The 17,611-nt window shown below is 39.4% G+C and overlaps 1 protein-coding gene across 5 annotated transcripts in view; it reads right to left on the bottom strand.

The window, feature by feature from the left end:
• Positions 1-16,552, bottom strand: part of TFDP2 (transcription factor Dp-2) — a 366,930-nt gene extending 350,378 nt beyond the window's left edge. For all 5 annotated transcript variants that reach the window (XM_037843570.1, XM_037843604.1, XM_037843584.1 and 2 more), the window contains exon 1: positions 16,364-16,552. The gene's annotated coding sequence lies outside the window, so the exon portion shown is untranslated. The remainder of the gene's footprint in view (positions 1-16,363) is intronic.
• Between the last annotated feature and the right edge of the window lie 1,059 nt (positions 16,553-17,611).

The raw sequence follows: 17,611 nt of genomic DNA, 5'->3' as shown, positions 1-17,611 counted from the left end.
ATTTATTCGGAAGGGCAAGGTGCCCCAAAATAGCCAAAAATATCTTAAGAGAGAGGAACAAAGTGGGAGGTCTCACACTACCTAACTTTGAAGCATACTACAAAGCTACAGTGCTCCAAACAGCATGGTACTGGCATAAGGACAGAGATACTGATCAATGGAATTGAATTGAGTATTCAGAAACAGACTCTCGCATCTAAAGACAATTGATCTTTGATAAGGCAGTCAAGCCAAAGTAACTAGGAGAGAGCAGCCTCTTCAACAAACGGTGTTTGGAGAACTGGATATCCATTTCCAAAAGAATGAAAGAGGACCCCTATCTCACACCTTGTACAAAAATTAACTCCAAATGGATAAAAGACCTAAACATAAGTGCTGAGACCATAAGACTCAGAAGAAAATGTAGGGCAATTTCTTAAAGATCTTGTGATAGGAGGTGGTTTCCCAAACCTTATACTCAAAGCACAAGCAACCAAAGAACAAACAGACAAATGGGATCTCCTTAAAATTAAACATTTTTGTACATCAAAGGATTTTGTTAGAAAAGAAAAAGGCAGCCTACACAATGGGAGACAATATTTGGAAGCCACATATCAGATAAGGGTTTAATATACTGAATATATAAAGCAATCCTACAACTCAACAAAAGAAAAATAAACAACCCAACTTAAAAATGGGCAAAAGACATGGACAGACACTTTTCTGAAGAGGAAATACAAATGACTCAAAAACATATGAAAAAACGCCCAACTCCACTGGCTATGAGGGAAATGCAAATCAAAACCACAATGAGATATCATCTCACACCTACCAGAATGGCCATTATCCAAAAAAAAACAGAAAATTACAAGTGCTGGAGAGGATGTGGAGAAAGAGTCACACTTATTCATTATTGGTGGGAATGTGGAATGGAGCAACCACTCTAGAAGACGGTGTGGAGGTTTCTCAGGAAGTTAAGTATAGATTTGCCATATAACCCAACTATTACATTGCTAGGTATATACTCAAAGGAACAGAAAGTTAAGACACAAACGGACATTTGTAAACTGATGTTTATTGCAGCATTATTTGCAATTGCCAAGAGATGGAAGCAGCCCAAATGTCCATCAAAGGATGAGTGGATAAACAAACTGTGGAATATACATATGATGGAATATTATGCAGCTGTAAGATAGAACAAAGACATGGAACACATAATAACATGGATGAACCTGGAAGACATTATGTTGAGTGAAGATAGTCAGAAACAAAAGGACAAATACTGTATGCTCTGACTATGAACTAACATTAATGAGCAAACTTTAAGAGTTAAAAGCTGAACACAGACTACCAGGACATAGAAAGAGGGTAGAGAATGGGCATTTGATGCTGAAGGACTACACAATGTTCAACAGGATTGACTACATAAATCCAGAAACAGCCTAATACTGTGTGATGGCAGCACAATATTTTAAGTACACTGAACAAAGATGTCTGTGAGTAAAGCTGAAAGAGGTGGGATAGGGGAATGTATGACACCAGAGGTAAAGACAGATGGTAAAAACAGATGATAAAGACTGGGACTGTATAACTTGGCAAAAACTGGAGTGGGCAATGACTGTTACTAAATGTACAAATATAAAAATGTTTTCACTTGTGAAAGAACAAATGAATGTCAACCATGCAAAGTGTTAATAAAGGGATGGTGTTCTAGTTTGCTAATGCTGCCGGAATGCAAAACACCAGAGATGGATTGGTTTTTATAAAAGGGGGTTTATTTGGTTACACAGTTACAGTCTTAAGCCCACGAAGTGTTCAAGGTAAGGCATCAGCAATCGGGTACCTTCACTGGAGGATGGCCAACGGTGTCCGGAAAACCTCTGTTAGCTGGGAAGGCACATGGCTGGTGTCTGCTCCAAAGTTCTGGTTTCAAAACGGCTTTCTCCCAGGACATTCCTTTCTAGGCTGCAGTTCCTCAAAAATGTCACTCTTAGTTGCACTTGGGGTATTTGTCCTCTCTCAGCTTCTCCAGAGCAAGAGTCTGCTTTCAATGGCCATCTTCAAACTGTCTCTCATCTGCAGCTCCTGTGCTTTCTTCAAAGTGTCCCTCCTGACTGTAGCTCCCCTTCAAAATGTTACTCACAGCTGCAGTGAGCTCCTTCTGTTTGCCAGCTCATTTATAAGCTCCAGTGATTTAATTTAGACCCACCCCAAATGGGCGGAGCAATATCTCCATGGAAATTATCCAATCAGAGTCATCACCCACAGCTGGGTGGGGTGCATCTCCACAGAAACACTCAAAGAATTACAATCGAATCAATACTGATAACATCTGCCCACACAAGATTACATCAAAGATAATGGCGTTTGGGGGACACAATATATTCAAACTGGCACAGAAGGTATTTGGGAAAAAACATGATCAAAGCAAACTGGAGTCTATGGTCAACAGTAATATTGTAATATGCTTCCATTAAATGTAAAAAAGGCAATATACCAAAGTTAAATGTGTATGAGAGGGGATATAAGGGAGGGATATGGGATTCTTGGTAGTGGTGTTGTTTTCTGTCTATACTATTATATTGTATTGTATGACATTTTATTTTTATTTTTATTATCTTTTTTATTATTCGCCAAAAAAAAAAAAACATTTTCATAGTAATCAGTATGTTCAAGTGCTGAATGTGGTGACAAATGTACAACTATATGATGACACCATGAACAACTGACTGTACTGTGGATAATAGTATGGTATGTGAATATATCTCTATAAAATTGTAGGAAAAAATATAAATAGAGGTAAAAGTGCTAGAGAAAACATGGAGAGAGGGATGTACCTATTTACTGTTGATGAGGAGGCAGAATGGTGTAGCCATTTATTTTGCATGACTCCACGGTATGTGACTGTATCTCAATAAAATGAATTTTTAAAAAAACTAAATGAAAAATATGGTGGGATGGAGGGGATGATTTGGGTGTTCTTTTTAACTTTTATTTCTTATTCTTATTCTGATTCTTTCTGGTAAAAAGAAAATGTTCAAAACCAGATTGGGGTGATGGATGCATAACTATATGATGGTATTGTAAACATTTGATCGTACACCATGGATGATTGTATGGTATGTGAATATATCTCAATAAAACTGGGTTTAATTAAAAAAAAAAAAAAAACGGAGAGGCAGCTTATGGTCTCCTATACTGATTAATTCCTAAATGTGGATACCACGTTTTTAAGAAGAATATGAATGAACTGAAAGAAATCCACAAGTAAACAATCAGTATTATGAGGAGGTTCAATATAAAAGAATCATTAAAGGGAGTCAAAGAATGAGAATATTTTGTCTAGAGAATAAAAGAATTAGTAGAATATAATAATCTTAAAATACTTGAAAACCCACAATACATTAGAAACAAAACTAAACTAATGAGGATATAATTTCAAGTGGAGTAAAATGAATACTTTTATAAAAATTAAAGCTGGTTCAAAGGTCAACATGCCTCAGAAGGACATGTATCTCACCACTAGCATCTCTTCAAGCAGAACCTGAAAGACCATTTAGCAGGAATGCTACAAAGCAATATTTTTTAAATCTTTTAGGGATTCAGGTCTCTCCAATAATTTGACAAAACTGCAATCCCTTCTCCAGAAAAATATGCAAATGCATATAATTTTGTAAAAAATTTCTGAGGGTTTACAAGTCAACTTAAACCCTAGAGAGTCATGAATCCCAAATTAAAACAGAAAGGATTCAAGTATGAAGGGTAGGCAGGGTATATTTAATAATCTTTAAAATTCATTATAACTTAAAATTCAATACTCTAAAAAATACTAACACTATGCATTCTGGTGTCTTCTGAGACCCATGAGGATACATAACTCATTAAGAGCTTAAAAGATGATGACAAAGTCAGAAAAAAGTCAAGTTTGCCAAGTGACAATGTAGATTATGTGACTGTGAATAAATTCATGAATAATATGGCATTATTACTTTTTTTAAAAAAATGTACCTAAGCTTAAGGATAAAAAAATAATCAAGAGCTCATATTCAATGCCCAAATTAGAAATTTTCTCCATCTGCTTTTAAAAATTCATCTTAAACTCCTCCTTTCAATCCTTTATTCCTTGTTAACTATTAAGATGTATATAGTTCAAGAAACAATGGGCTCGGGTACTAAAACTAGGACACACATATAGATCGATAGAAACAAACTGAGAGTTCAGAAATCAACCCTTACATCTACGGCCAACTGATTTTTGACAAGGGTGCCAAGTTCACTCAATGGGGAAAGAATAGTCTCTTCAACAAATGGTGCTGGAAGAACTGGATATCCATATACAAAAGAACAATGGTAGACTCCTACCCCATACCATATATAAAAATTAATGCAGGAGATACAAGATGGGGGATTAGGAGACAAGAGCAAAATTTTCCTCCTTGAAAAACACCAGATACAGGACAGAAAATGCTCCAGAACAGCAGCTACAGGGTTCCACGAGCTGGGCAGGGACTTCCACATCCATAGTGAGTGTGTACTTGGAGAAACCAGAAGACTATGTTCAAGATGGATGAGTGTTCAGCCCGGAACACAGTGGGGGAACTGGCAGTTGGAGCAGGCAGACAGCACAGTGGGGAGTAGAATTCCATGCCCCCAGCACCCTCCTCACTACCTGGTATGGGTTATAAGCCTTCACAGACCCGCAGCCAAGAGTCCCTGAACTAGGGACTAGAAAGGTTGAAGCAGGCAGACAAACATGGAAAGGGCAGCTTTCCAAGTCCTGTGCACCTTCTTTGTAGCTGGCTGGGAGACAACCCTTCACCGCCCTACTGCTGAGTGCTTCCTTCAGGGAATTCGGGATTTGGAGGGCTTGTGACAGCATCCACTCTTCCTCCACAGAAGCTGGCAGTGTGCACAGCCTAGAGGCACTGGTGCCACACAGAAGTGCCAGGAACCCTTACCAAACCCCAGGGACTCCTGGGTCCATGGCAGAGAGAGACTGTGGGACATCTGAGCTGAAAGGTGACTTGTGCAGCTCTGAAGCACCAGAGTACTCCACCCGCAGCCCCAGGAACAGCCAGGACCACTGTGTTCTGGAGTAGACTCCCTGCCAAACTGCACAGGGCACACCCCCCACCTACAGGACTGGCAGTCCCCACTGCACATAGAAAATTGGTGCACTGACTGAAACTCCACATGTTTTGGACCCCCACTCATGCACAAAGTCGGGGAGAAATGGTTTGAGCATAAGACATGGCTCAGGAGTGCCATCTGCTGGTAGGTCAGGGAAAGTGCACTCCACCAAGTTGTAGCTCTGCCAAACTATACATAAGTGTTTAAATAGTCCTGCATATCCTAAAAGAACCCTATCAAGATAAGCTAATGCCAAGAGGCTAAAAACAACAGAAAATTATAAAGCATATGAAGAAACCAGAAGGTATAGATAACCCAAATATCCAAATTAAAAAGCCAGAGGAGACACAGAACTTGGAGCAATTAATCAAACAAGTACACACAAACATCAACCTCATGGCTCAGCATATAAAGAACATAAAGAAAACCCTAGAAGAGGATAAAGAAGAATTTTCAAGAGTAAATAATAATATATCAGATCTTATGGAAATAAAAGATACTGTTGGTAAAATTAAAAAGACTCTTAAGACACATAACACCAGATTTCAAGAGGCAGAGGAACAAATTAGCAAACTCAAAGATACAGAAATGGAAAGTGAACGCACAAAAGAACAAATGGTGAAAAAAATCAAAAAATTTGAAATGGATCTCAGGGAAATGATGGTCAACATGAAGTACACAAACACAAGAATCATTGGTGTTCCAGAAGTGGAAGAGAAGAGTAAAGGGCTAGAAAGAATACTCAAAGACATTGCTGGGGAAAACTTCCAACCCTTCTAAATGACATAAATATGCAAATCAGAGATTCCCAGCAAACTCCAAACAGAATGAATCCAAACAAACCCACTCCAAGACATATTCTGATCAGAATGTCAAATGCGGAAAAGAAGGACAAAGTTCTGAAAGCAGCAAGAGAGACGCAATAAACCACGTACAAGGGAAACAACATAAGACTAAGTAATGTCCACTCAGTGGCCACCATGGAAGCGAGAAGGCAGTGGTATGACACATTTAAAATTCTGAAAGAGAAAATTTTCCAGTCAAGAATTCTTTATCCAGCAAAGCTCTCCTTCAAAATTGAGTTTAAAATTTTCACAAACAATTGCTGAGAGAATTTGTTAACAAGAGACCTGCCCTACAATAAATACTAAAGAGAGCTCCACCAGCTTAAAAATAAAAGAAAGGAGAGAGATGTCTGCAGAAGGGCATACAACAGAAGAGTTTCAGTAAGAGTTTCAGTGTGGTAACGAGAGAGAGGGAAAAAATTCATCTGACAAATAAAAACCAAAGGATATGATGGCTGATTCAAGAACTGCCTTCATAGTAATAACACAGAATATGAATGGATTAAACTCCCCAATTAAAAGATATAGATTGGCAGAATGGATTAAAATACATGAACAATCAATGTTGTTTACAAGAGACTCATTTTAGACCCAGAGACACAAAGAAACTGAAAGTGAAAAGATGGAAAAAAATCTCCATACAAGCTACAGCCATAAGAAAGCAGGAGTAGCAATACTAATTTCAGATAAAATAGACTTTAATGCAAGGATGTCGTAAGAGACTCTGCCAGTTTGAATGTATTATGTCCCCCAAATGCCATTATTTTTTATGTAATCTTGTATGGGCAGACGTTATCAGGGTTGATCAGATTGTAATTCTTTGAGTGCTTCTATGGAATGCGCCCCACCCAGCTGTGGGTGATGTCTCTGATTGGATAATTTCTATGGAGGTGTTGCTCCACCCATCCAGGGTGGGTTTAAGTTGATCAGTGGAGCCATATAAATGAGCTGACATAACAGAAGGAACTCAATGCAGCTGTGAGTGACGTTTTGAAGAGGAGCAAGCTTGCTAGAGAGGAACATCCTGGGAGGAAGCCATTTTGAAACCAGAACTTTGGAGCAGGCACCAGACACGTGCCTTCCCAACTAACAGAGGTTTTCCGGACGCCATTGGCCATCCTCCAGTGAAGGTACCCGATTACCGATGTGTTACCTTGGACACTTTATGGCCCTAAGAATGTAACTGTGTAGCCATATAAACCCCCTTTTTATAAAAGCCAATCCATCTCTGGTGTTTTGCATTCTGCAGCATTAGCAAACTAGAACAGAGACAAAGAAGGACACACTATACTAATAAAAGGGACAATTCACCAAGAAGAAAAAACAATCATAAATGTTTATACACCCAGTCAAGGTGCTCCAACAGACATGAGACAAACCTTGCCAAAACTGAAGGAAGAAATAGATGTTTCCACAATAAATGTAGGAGTCTTCAGTACATCATTCTCTCTATAGATAGATCAATCAGACACAGGACAATAAGGAAACTTAGATCCTAAACAATGTGATAAAATCAATTAGACTTAATAGACATATTAGAGCATTACATCCCAAATCACCAGGATATACATTCTTCTCTAGTGCTCATGGAATTTCTCCAAGATAGATCATATGCTGGGATATAAAACAAGCCTCAATAAATTCAAAAAGATTGAAATTATTCAAAGCACATTCTCTGACCACAATGGAATGCAACTAGAACTCAATAACCAACGAAGATCTAGAACATTCACAAATATCTGGAGATTAAACAACACACTCGTAAACAATCAGTGGGTCAAAGAAGAAATTGCAAGAGAAATTGTTAAATATCTAGAGATGAATGAAAACAAGAACAGAACATATTAATACTTACGGGGTGCAGCGAAGGCAGCATTAAGGGGGAAATTTATAGCTCTAAATGCGTACATTAAAAAGGAATAAAGAGCTAAAGTCAAAGAACTGGTACAACTAAAGAAGTTAGAAAATGATCAGCAAACTAATTCTAAAGCAAGAAGAAGAAAACTAACAAGAATTAAAGCAGAAATAAATGATATGGAAAAAAAAACAATAGAGAGAATAAATAAAACCAAAAGCTGGTTCTTTGAGAAGATCAAAAAGATTGTCAAACCCTTAGCTAGACTGACAAAATCAAAAACAGAACCCAAATAAACAAAATAATAAAAGAGGGGAAGGGGCCATTACTGGGGATCCCAAAGAAATTTTTTAAAAATCTTAGGAAGATACTATGAACAACTGTATGCCAACAAACTAGAGAATTTAGAGGAAATGGATAATTTCCTGGAAACACATGAACAACCTAGACTGACCCAAGAAGAAATAGAAGACCTCAACAAACCAATTACAAGTAAAGAAATCCAATCAGTCATCAAAAAGCTTCCTACCAATAAAAGCCCAGGGCCAGATGGCTTCACTGGGGAATTTTACAGGATTTTCCAAAAGGAACTGACACCATTCCTGCTCAAACTCTTTCAAAAAATTTGAAGAAAATAAGACACTACCTAAGTATTTTATGAAACTAACATCACTCTAATACCAAAACCAGATAAAGATGCTGCAAGAAAGGAAAACTACAGGCCAATCACCCTAATGAATATAAATGCAAAAATCTCAACAAAATACTTGCAAATCAAATCCAAAGGCACATTAAAAGATTATACACTATGACCAAGTGGGGTTCATCCCAGCCATGTAAGGGTGGTTCAACATAAAAAAATTAATCAATGTAACACAACACATTAACAAATCAAAAGGGAAAAATCAAATGACCATCTCAATTAGATGCTGAAAAAGCATTCAACAAAATGCAGCATCCTTTTTTCATAAAATCACTTCAAAAGACAGGAATTGAGAGAACCTTCCTCAGTATGATAAAGGGCCTATATGAAAAACCCACAGCATAGTACTCAATGGTGAGAGATTGAAAGCCTTCCCTCTAACATCAGGAATGATACAAGGATGCCCACTGTCACCACTATTATTCAACATTGTGCTAGAAGTTACAGCCAGAGCAATCTGACAAGACAAAGAAATAAAAGGCATCCAAATTTGAAACGAAGAAGCAAAATTCTCATTATTTGTAGATTACATGATTGTATATTTTGAAAATCCTGAGAAATCGACAACACAGCTATGTGAGCTAATAAATTCAGCAAAGTGGTGAGATACAAGATTAATGTGCAAAAGTCAGTAACAGTCCTATGCACTAGAAATGACCTAAATGAAGAGACATTCAAGAAAATAATTCCATTCACAATAGCAACTAAAAAAATCAAGTACCTAGGAATAAACTTAACCAAGAACTTAGAAGACCTCTACACAGAAAATTACATAACTTCAATAAAATAAATAAAAGGGAAAGATATTCAGTGTTCACGGATAGGAAGGCTCAACACCATTAAGATGTCAATCCTACCCAAACTGATCTACAGACTCAATGTAATTCCTATCAAAATTCCAACAACCTACTTTGCAGGCTTGGAAAAGCTAGTTATCAAATTTATTTGGAAGGGAAAGATGACTCAAATTACTAAAAACATTCTAGAAAGGAAAAACAAAGTGGGAGGACTTAACAATTCCAGACTTTGAAGCTTACTATAAAGCCACAGTAGTCAAAACAGCATGCAATTGGCACACAGACAGACATATTGATCGATGGAACTGAACTGAGAATTTGGACACAGACCCCAGATCAACAGTTGACTGGTTTTTGATAAGGCCCCCAAATCCACTGAACTGGGACAGAACAGTCTCTTCAACAAATGGGGCTGGGAAAACTGGATAGCCATATCCAAAGAATGAAAGAGGACCCCTAACTCATATCCTATAAAAAAATTAACTCAAAGTGGATCAAAGACCTCAATATAAGAGACAGTACTGTAACTCCTAGAAGATAATGTAGGGAAGCATCTTCAAGACCTAGTAATAAGAGGTAGCTTCTTAGACCTTACACCCAAAGCACAAGCAATCAAAGAAAAAAATAGATAAATGGGAACTTCTCAAAATCAAAAGCTTCTGTACTCAAGGAAATTTGTCAAAAAGGTGAAGAGGCAAGAGACTGGTATCTTACATATACAAAGAAATCCTACAATTCAACAACAATGTACAAACAGCCCAATTATAAAATGGGGAAAAGATATTAAAAGACATTTCTCTGAAGAGGAAATTCATATGACTAAAAAACACATGAAAAAATGGTCACCTTCACTGGCTACTAGAGAGATGCAAATCAAGACCACAATGAGATATCACCTCACACCAATAAGAATGGCTCCCATTAAAAAAACAGGAAAACTACAAGTGCTGAAGAGGATGTAAAAAATTGGAACTCTTATTTATTGCTGTTGGGACTATTTAATGGTACAGCCACTCTGGAAAACAGTTTGGCAGTTCCTCAGAAAACTATATACTGAGTTACCCTACAATCCAGCAATTGCACTTCTTGGTATATACCAAGAAGATCTGAAAGCAGTGACACGAACAGATATTTGCACACCGATGTTCACAGCAGCACTGTGCACAACTGCCAAGAGAGAGAAACAATCCAAATGTCCTTCAACGAATGAAAGGATACACAAAATGTATATTTACACACGATGGAATACTATGCAGCAATAAGAAGGAATGAGGTTGTGAAACATATGACAACATGGATAAACCCTGAAGACATAATGCTGAGTAAAATAAGCCAGACACAAAAGGAGAGATATTGTATGTTACCACTAATGTGAACTCTGTGAAAAATGTAAAATAAGTGTCTCATAATGGAGAATATAGGGGACCTAGAGATAGACAGAAGCTAATGATGGGGGAATGATAATCTAATATGTACAGATACAATAATGAGGGTGATCTTAATGGTATGGGAATGATCAGATGTTACTATGGTTCATTAATGGGATTATAACTATCAGTGATGCATTAAAGGCGAACATTTTTGTAAATGGTTGTTTAAAGGCATGTAACCCACAGAGTAGCACCATAAAATAAGTGTTAGCATGACATATTTATAAGGTATGACACTGGTGCACAGGGTTAACAACAGAGTGGTACAGAAAAAGTACCCATTATGTATTAAAGCCTATACTTCAGATGAATATCTTATCAACTCTACACTAATACTAGGGATGAATAATCAGCAGATGATAAGAGCTCTGGGATGTATAATGCTACAATTATTTAAAGTTGAGAGTGATGATGATTGTACAGCTAAGTGAAGATAATGTAAAAAACTGACCATTTATCTTGGGATATAATATATATTAAGTAAAGTTACGAATCCACTACTTAATAATCAAGCCCTCGACTTGAGGCTTGGTCCTGTGAAATTCAGGGCAGTAAATGGGAGGCTGAGCCTTCCTATAATTATGTCTAAGAGGCATCTCCAGAGAGCCTCTTTTGTTGCTCAGAAGTGGCCTTTCTCTCTCTAAGCCCAACTCGGCAAATAAATTCATTAACCTCCCTCTTCCCACCCAACTAGGAACATGACTCCCAGGGGAATGAATCTCCTTGGCAACATAGGACTGACTCCCAGGAATGAGCCTGGCCCTGGCAGCGAGGAACTGAATATGCCTACTTGACCAAAAGGGGAAGAAAGAAAGGTAACAAGCTGAAGTCACAGTGGCTGAGAGATCCCAAACAGACTCGAGCAGCTATCCTGCAGGTTTCTGTTATACCAGCTGCAGCTAGACATCCCAAGTGGTCACAGTATGCCATGTCCTTACCAAAAGTAGTTCCCAAATACCTAAGTCCCTACCTCAGATTCTATAAAAGATTCACTAACTAAGTTTTATCTTTCAGAAACTTAAATCCACCAGAGTGTTCCTGTTTCAGACAAGTCCTAAAACCCAGAGGCAACAGCCTCTTTAAGATCAACAATCAGATGCAGCCCCCTTCCCCAAACTGGCAACACCCCCTTTAATATGAACAAATTAGGGTGCTCACTGCTTAGACACCCCTGAGGATAGAGAAAGCAATTAAGTGAGAAGAAGAGGTAGCAACAAACAAGATAAGATTGAAAAAGGTCTATGAATCCTGAAACTTTATAAAATTATATATTTATTTTTGGATGCTGGGGTGCTAGGAGGTAAATGACATGGTGGAACGGTAGCCTGTAGCATCCTTCGGGATTTGCTCTATAGCTGTTCATTGAACTGTGCCTTGAAGGTCTTCACCTTTCTGTATATACCTTGTATTGTGTAATAGGGAAGGGACTGGGACTGTGGAACCGTAACCCATAGCAATTTTTGCAATTACCTATATAACTGATTGTTGAGCTGTATATCAAGAGTTGACATCTTTCTGTTTGTATGCTATATTTTACAACAATGCAAATGGCTGAAGTTGTGGAACTGTGACCCATGATATTCTTTGAAATTTGCTCTCTAACAACTTGTGAAATCGTACCTTGAAAGTTATCACAGTTATGTATATATGTTAAGTTAACAATAAAAATAAATAAATAAATAAAAATTAATGCAAAATGGATCAAAGACCTTGTGACAGTTAGGTTCATGTATCAGCTTGGCCAGGTGATGGTATCCTGGTGTCTGGTCTAACCATTACTGCAAGGACATCTGTGGCTGGTTTATTAAATCATCAGTCAATTGACTGCACCGGTGACTGATTACATCAATGAAGGGTGTGTCTTCCACAATGAGAGAATTCAATCAGCTGGATTTAATCCAACCAGTTGAAGACTTTTAAGGAAGAAGAGAGAGGACCTTCACTTCTTCTTCAGCTAGCCAGAGAAGCATTTCCTGAGGAGTTCATTGAACACCTTCATCGGAGTTGCCAGTTTGCTGCCTGCCCTATGAAATTTGGACTCATGCATCCCCACAGTTGCATGAGACACTTCTATAAAATCTTATATTTAGATATCTCACGTTGGTTCTGTTTCCCTAGAGAACCCTAACTAACACAGAACTAAATATAAGAAGTAAAACTAGAAAACTCCTAGAAGTAAACATAAGGAAACATCTTTAGACCCTTGTGTTAGACAATGGTTTCTTAGATTTTACACCAAAAGCACAAGCAACAAAAGAAAAAAATAGATAAATGGAACCTCATCAAAATTTAAAACTTTTGTGCATAAAGGACTTCATCATGAAAGCAAAAAGACAACCTCTGGAATGGGAGAAAATATTTGGAAGCCACATATCTGACAAGGGTTTAATATCCAGAATATATTAAAAAACTCCTACAACTCTACAACAAAAACAGATACAACCCAATGAAAAAAGGGGGGCAAAGACTAGAAAGACATTTCTCCAAAGAAGAAGCATTACAAATGGACCCATAAGCACATGAAAGATGCTCAACATCATTAGCCATTAGGATAATTCAAATCAAAAACCAGAATAAGATACCATTTCACACCCACTAAAATGGCCACTATCTAAAAAAAAAAAAAAATGTAAAATGATACACCACCATGGAAGACAGTTTGGCAGTTCCTCAGAAAGCTACATATGGAAACACCATATGATCCAGCAATCCCACTACTAAGTATATTACCCAAGACAACTGAAAGCAGGGACTCAAACAGATATTTACACATCAATATTCATAGAGACATTATCCACAACTGCCAAAAGACAGAAAGCAACCCAACAGTCCATCAACCAAATGAATGGATAAACAAAATGTGGTATATACACACCAATGGAATATTATTCAGCTATAAAAAGGGATGAAGTTCTGTTACATGCTACATCATGGGTGAATCTTGAAGACATCATGTTGAGTGAAATAAGTCTGATAACAAAAGGGTAAATATTGTATGATCTCAATGATACGAAACAATTAGAATATGCAAATTCACAGAGTCAAAAACTAGAATATATATTACCAGAGGATGCCATGGGGGACAGTGAATGAGGAATTAATGCTTAATGGGTACAGAGTTTCTCTTTGGGATGATTGAAAAGTTTTGGTAATGGATGGTGGTGATGGTAGCACATTGTGAATGCAATTAACACCATAGAAATATCTATCTGAAATTGTTTAAAATGGGAAATTTTTAATTTGTACCTATGTTACCAGAATAAACATTTTTTTTAAACCGCAAAACTGAATAAACTCAGTGAACCTTAAGGTAAACTATGTACTAGAGCTAATATGTATATTTATAGCATATTTGTTTCATAATTGTAACAAACGGCACCACCACTAATGCAAAGTGTTACTAATAGAGAAAACTGCAGGCATGGGGAGGGGGTGAGTGTGGGGGGAACTATATGGGAACTGTACTTCCTACATGATTGTTCTGTAAACCTATAAATTCTCTAATAAACAAAAAAGAAACAATGGACTAGAAGTCAGAACACTTAGCTTCTAGTTCATCACCTTTGTCATGAATTTATTTAATTTTTCTTAGTCTATTTTCCTTACTATGTTCTAAAAATATTCAAATATGCAAATAGCCTTTAAAAATAGCAAAGTGCTATGTAAATATAACTCATGTATTATGTACAAAACAGATTAACAACAGCAAGTAAGAAAGACGGGTATGTTCTAACATTTCAATTCCTAATTATAAAAGTTAATCTTTGAACAATTTAGCGTATGTTTTAGTGTATAACTTTAATCAAAAAGCATATGCTTTTCACACTAAGAATAAGCTTGTCTGTACAGCCCACTTCAAGTTGCACTGTAGAGAACATAGATCAGACAGTTAAGAATTTTGGCTGCAATGGAAAAATATGAAGGTGCCAGTTGGATTACACAATCACAAGAGTTGGCAGAAAAATTACATGATCACAAAATGGTAATATGAAGTATTACAAACTAGAAATTTTCTGTTTTCCTTCTTAATTAAACAAATAAAAATAAGAAAAACTGAAAAGGAAGAATTTAATAAGTCTTGGGACTTTATTAACAAATGTTGAGTACCATATTGCTGAAACTGCAATTATACTGCCAGCTGTGAGACAGATACCATGTCTGCCATTAGACTAGACTCTAGTTCCAGGCACAAGATGTTCTAATAAATAAATGCATCCAGGGCCAGTACACAAGTGTGACAGAATCTGGGGTCTAGGCATTCATTTGTCTCCTGGTGCTATTTGAAAATGGACTCTGTTATTAAAGATTTATTATAATAACATGATGGTGACAATACTTTAGCTAAATTACAGACTAACTACCGAAATGAAAAAGCAAGATGTAATATCACATTGACTAAATTGAGTATTATATTTATTCTTGAGCAGAGACAAGGTCATGATTATGCTTTACAGAGGAGAGCATACATAACTTCAACTATATTTATGAAGCGAAGATGATGTCAGGCCATTAAGAGAAAAGAAAACAAGTGGCCGAGGAAAAAATTAGGCTACAGAGGTCAAATGAAAAACACAAAACTAAGATTTAGGGGGAAGAGGGAGGGGAAGAATGAGCTACTGGACTTACAAGAGAGCAATAAGTGGGGGCAGGGAGTCTAAGGACCTTTGGGATAGAATGAGGAAAAAAGTATTCAAGGGCTCAAAAGGAGTTTTAGCAGTGGCTATAGAAAGGAATGAGCCTATTGACTGTTTCATCAGAAAAAAAGAAAACAAGGAAAACAATTTGGGGTCCTTTTCTGAACTAGCATCCGGGAATACCGTCAATATATAAAAATGATACCTAACTTACAGTGCACTTAATATGTTCCTTCCAGATGCCTACTTATGTTTAAACCATTTACTCCTCGCAAGACCTCTAATAGGGTAGGTACTATTATTTTAAAGATGAAGAAACTGAAACCACACAGTACAAGGTAAAAGAAGAAGGGCTAGGATCCAGCCAAGGCTGGCTCGGGAGAGTGAGCACTCCATTTCGCCCTATTACCTCTCATCAAGGTCCTGCGAAAACCTTTGTACTTCTCTATAGAGTGACCTCGGCTTTCCGGAACTTCTCAAAGGAGTCTGCCCACACCCACCCCCATCCTACCCGCCCCGCGAGACACACACCCCAAATGATGTACTTTAGAGAAAAGTTCCCTCATGGGGGATATAAGTTTCTTCCAAACACACAAAGCTTTGGAACTCTGAAAAACACCTGGAAGAAGCACATGGAGGCGTGTAGATCATGAAAAAGGAGGAAAAGTCAGAAAAACCAGACTTAGTAGCCATCCTTCTTCACTAAAGGAAACCAGAAAGAAAAAAGCACACCTTCCCCTCTCCCACGAGGCCGTGAATCAGGGGCGTTGCCTTCCCCAATGCGGTGCGTTGCGCGTGTTGGGGGAGGGGTCCCCCTCTCCGGTTCCGATCCTCCCCTCCCCTCCAGACACTCACAGGTTGCTCTGCCAAGCCTAGGAGAACGGGCGGGAATAAACAGCTGGGGACTCGGGGAGACCAGGGCCCCCCGGTGGCGCAAAGAGGGAAATCTGCCAAGGCAAAGCAGGCCCGTGCCCCGGACCCGGCCCTTACCGCCGCTCGGATCTGGACGACGAGGCGGCCCCGCAGGGCTGTCGGGCCCAACCTGGGCAGCGATTAGGGCGCGTGACTCCTCCGGCTCCCGCGCCTGGCTGCGGCCCGGCCCCGGCCCACTCACACCCGCGGCAGGGGTGGGAGAGCCGCGGCCGGCCCGGTAGTGGCACCGATGCCTCGGGACGCCAACCGTGCAACGCGCCCTAGAGCCGGCCCCAGGAGGGAAGGGTCAGGGCGCGCTCCGCATGCCGGGCAGCAGCGGCGGCTGCAGCCCGCGGACGCCGATGGCTCGGTCCGCGCCTCATCGGCACCAGCCGCTGCCCCGCTTCCCCCGCGCTAGCCTTTGGCGGCCGGAACAGCACGGTAACGCACCAATTGGCCCACGAGACTCATGACGTAAGGCGTCGGCTCTCGGGACGGATTGGCCGAGCTGGCGGTGCGTGTAAGGAGTAAACAAACCCCGCCCCCAGCTTTCCTAAATAAGGGAGGGGGGCCGCGAGGTAGAGGGGCGGTTCTTGGCCTCTCGGCCCACCGCTTCCCCCAACCCCCAGCCTTTCCCCTGAAATTCTCAATGGGCCTCGCGACCTTGCTGCCCAGCCGCCAGCCGAGCGGGACTACAGGCCTGAGGCCTAAAACTCAGAGACACGCCCCCAACCCATCCCAGGGACAAGGGTGGCGAATTTTTACCTTTACTCCAGACCCAAGCAGGAAAACCCCCATCTCTCTTAGAAAGAAAGGAACTGGGACGATTACATCTCTGTCCCCAGGCCTTTGATTAGGTTTCACTCAGGGAGCAGCGAGGAGGGGGTAGGGGCGAGTGGCAGTGTGGGGCCACGTGTAGGGCACCAGAACTTACTCCGACAATGAAATAAGAGACCAACCTGGAGATTGGAGGTTCTTCAATACCTGGGCAAGTTAGATCTGACCCAGGGCAGGTCATGATGTCACGTGGAAGCTGAAGAACTCCCAGTACACACCCCAAAATACTGGCCCACTTAGCTCAATACTAAAACATTTCGTCCATTAATCCTGCACTTAGGTGAAAAATCATGTGTTGTGATGATGCACTGTGGCAGTGCAGAAATGCACGAGAGTGTGCTGGTTTGAAGCTGTTACGTTACCCCAGAAAGGGCCATGTTCTTTTAATCCATTCCTGTGTTTGCAGATCTATTGTGGGTGTGGGACCTTTTGGTTAGGTTATTTCTATTGAGATGTGACCCAGCCCATTCAAGGTGGGTCTTACTCCTT

The sequence above is a fragment of the Choloepus didactylus genome, chromosome 1 (assembly GCF_015220235.1).
Source record: "Choloepus didactylus isolate mChoDid1 chromosome 1, mChoDid1.pri, whole genome shotgun sequence".
NCBI classification, from domain to species: domain Eukaryota; kingdom Metazoa; phylum Chordata; class Mammalia; order Pilosa; family Megalonychidae; genus Choloepus; species Choloepus didactylus.
The sequence above is the reverse complement of the archived record's forward strand: the minus strand, read 5'-3'. Positions and strand labels throughout refer to the sequence as shown.